We start from the raw sequence: 3,811 nt of genomic DNA on the forward strand, positions 1-3,811 counted from the left end.
ACAGTCGTTAACTGTTAACAAACATGTAGGTTTGCTGTTATGTATATACTCTAAGTTGCCATGACCGGCATTATAAATGATGTTACTTCATAATTTCTTCAGCATACGCTATAGGAGGCCTGTTTGCATGTATAACATGAGGTTTAGATAGAAATATCCAGCTCTATCACCCACAGCGAGCCCACTGTATAGCCATTATCGTGCATACCAGAAATTAGACTCATTGACCTTTCCACCTTACACATGAGACACATATGTTTCCTTAGCTTAGCCATTATTCAGCCTCTAAGCGCTGTGGTGCACCTTTAGCATGCACATTTTAATAAAAGTGAGTGAGAGCGAACTGGAGGAGTTTAGAATGATCCATTGCATGTTGCCTGAGTTAAGGGCAGCATTTTAGCTGAGGGGCTGTCCGTGTGCCCGGCCTGAGTAATGAGTAATGTGTAGTAGGCAGTTTGGCAGAAGGTCAGGCCACTTCTAGCAGGCTGGTGAACGTTGCTTTTGTGACCCTGCGGGCTGTATGCGTGAGTGGACCAAGAGGGAGAGAATTAGAGGAGGAGACAAAGAGAGGTAGAAATGGTAGAGACGGAGAGCGAGGAAAGGCCCAGAGGTTTAGGAGAACATATAGGATGCCAAAATAAGGATACAGATGAATGTAAACCCATTTTTCCTGCTGTGGGTGGGAACGTAATTAAGATGAGACACACACATGATTTTCTGACAACTGAGCATGCCCACACATACAATAAAAGATTTTATATAGTTGCTAACATGTTTACACTGTCATTCGTCAATCATACGAGCCACAGATTTAGATACACAAAATAGATACACTTTAATAGAGACTTATACACTATGACTACTGTAGTATCTACAGAGAATTGCTCCTGTTTCCATCACCTCTCTAGCAGAGTTAACGTTCCCGTCTGGTAACCCACTCCAGGACAGGCTCCATCATTTATCCCTGATCGGGCTGAAAGCAGCAAAGCTGAATTTGTGTTTCGACGCACTGCACTGCCATAAACAGCCTCACATTTCCATCCCATTTTCACCACGAATCTCAAACGGCGCACGCCAGTTACATTAAAACAACACATGAGGAAAATTACAGCTGTATTATTTTATTTGCAATACCTGTAATAGGCCTCGTATTGCAAGCAATATTTATAGAGCCACGCGGATTTGCCGTGGATTTATTGTGTTGACAGTTTTGCACTCAATCAAATATAGTTATTTTGTATAACTTGAGCATAAAAGAAATGATTTCATCTGCATATAATCTTCTTTTTTTAATACTAAGGGGCGAGACAGTTCTCAACCAGCTGGCATGACTAACCTAACATTTTCTGCAACCAACAGCAAATCCTTAAATCCGTAGATGTGCTGTTGAAACCAAACATCGAAGTTTCATCACTTAAAACCACACTATGTCTGGCCACTGGTTTCTCACAACATAACATAACACCCTCAACTACTGAAACTCTTCTCCTCTCCTCTATCACAGTGAAAGACACTTGTGCTTCTGCGGTTGAAGCTAAAATGGCAAGAGACCTGTTTTCTCACAAAACGAGCAACAGAAAACACAGAGAGGTCACTTCCAATGCGTGCTTCCTCTGTTATTCAATTTGATTGGGATTTTGGGTGATTTGCGCTGTGCATCTCTAGGGAAATAAATGCTTTGATTAATGTAATCCTGAGCAGGGAGGTACCACAAACCGCACTCCTCAGGGAACGGTGCTGTTTGACAAACAAAAACACGCAGGGCACCACTTCAGTCCACACACAATGGATACATTTTAAATGGTAGAGGGCACGTCGCAGCGCTCATGCAACTTTTTCATCAGATTAATATGTTGATGCATAATTAAGATGGAATATCAGATAATCCTAGCATGTATATATAATCAAGTGTTTCATGAAAGTGCCCCTGACCTGTAATGGGACAGTAGGAGTTAGATTATTGCAGTGGCCTACAGCAGTAATCAGTACTGAATGTCCGAGAGATATTGTTAGTCCACACGGGACAGTTAAGAAGGATCTGTCAGTTACACACACACACACACAGAGAGAGAGAGAGAGAGAGAGAGAGAGAGAGAGAGAGAGAGAGAGAGAGAGAGAGAGAGAGAGAAGAGAGAGAGAGAGAAGACTAGCATCCATATCAAGGAACAGACAGCTGTGTGTCACATCACACATATCTAGAGATGGATGAAATCTGAGGCTGGGGTTGAGGGTTAACATCAGAAATGTATATTTTTGAGTCTTTATTTTGTATTTGACTGATTTTAGTCTATTTACATATTTGTATTTGTGTGTATATACACATAATATATATTTATACTAAATGTGTATAGCATTCGATGTTGCATCCACATATCATTTAAAGCACATTATGACATTTGCATTGATTTCCAATGGGAGAGAGCTCAATCAATAAGGGGCTGGCTGGAATGTTTACGAATAATGAAGCTCGGATAATCTTCGTGTAAGACATAGAGCTCTGAAACATTTCTCGCCATTTCGGTCATGAGCTGCGCGCCTCCTGGGCCGGTGCTACGGGAAATGATGCACAAGGGAGCAGTGGAATAAACAAGGCGGAACGACGTGACGCACTCTATGGGCTTCCATGTATAGAACAAGGATATAAAATAATGTCATTCGTAGACGCAAATTATGAAATAGCATCGTCCAGTCGATTACTCTTTAGATTGATCATGTGTAGTTTTTATCTCAGTTTTGAGAAAGAATAAAAATTTAGAAATGCTTTTATTTCGATTATAATTTTTCTTCCAAATAATTATAAATTATTTACAAATTATTCAAGAAAATTCAAGACTGGCTATGTTGAAGGATTACAGATATTGACATATGTCTAATTCCTTTCTTTTTCGATAAAGAAAGTAATACTTTTAGGATAGCAGTTAAACAAATACATTTAAATAAAAAGGGTACAAATAAAATATAACATATACCTAATTATAAAATAATTATTATAATTACTCTATTTTATTTTATAATAACATCATACACATGTACCATCCCACTATGACATTTTATCTTCCGGAATTAAGAGAAAATAAGAGACGTCGCATCCTCTTTTTTGGGAGGACGCCAGAGCTCTGGCCTACAATTTCACGCTGTCAGACATGAGCTTAGCGCTTTAAAGGTCTGTTTCTCAAATTAATAGCAATTCAGCATGTTTCTGTTACATATATTGTCTTTCTTCAAAAGCAACAGATATTTTATTTAATTTCAATAAAAGCAATATGTTTTTCTTTGGAATATTTTAATAGAGACAAACCACTTAAATGATATTTAATTAAAATTGTATTCAATGTGTTTTTTTCGTCATGTTAAAATTCAGGAATTATTCAAATGTTCAACTAGGTGATCAAACATGCCCGCACTTTTTATAATGATTTTTATATTACATAATTTATTCAGTTTTAATTTTATTAAATAAATTTTTCTTGGTTAATGATATTGTGTCACTAATACACACAGACAATTTTTGAATGTATTTAAATACTGATGTTACGTCCGCATTTTATCAGCATTTAAAATTTATGTAAATGCCTGCGAAATATAATAAACTGAATGTAAAAAAATGTTTAATTTATTAACTTCCCAAACCTTAACGAAACCTTTTTAATAAACTAAAAACTGCAACTTAGGTCTACGTTATCAATCAAAGTCAGAATTACAAATGATTAGACTACACAGCAAAGTGAAAATCCGTTTGAAAGCTACACTGAATTATTTTTATAAAAACATGTAGCCTAACTAACAGCAGGGTCTACATTGTTTCTTTGAG

Source organism: Garra rufa, chromosome 12, assembly GCF_049309525.1.
Source record: "Garra rufa chromosome 12, GarRuf1.0, whole genome shotgun sequence".
NCBI lineage: Eukaryota > Metazoa > Chordata > Actinopteri > Cypriniformes > Cyprinidae > Garra > Garra rufa.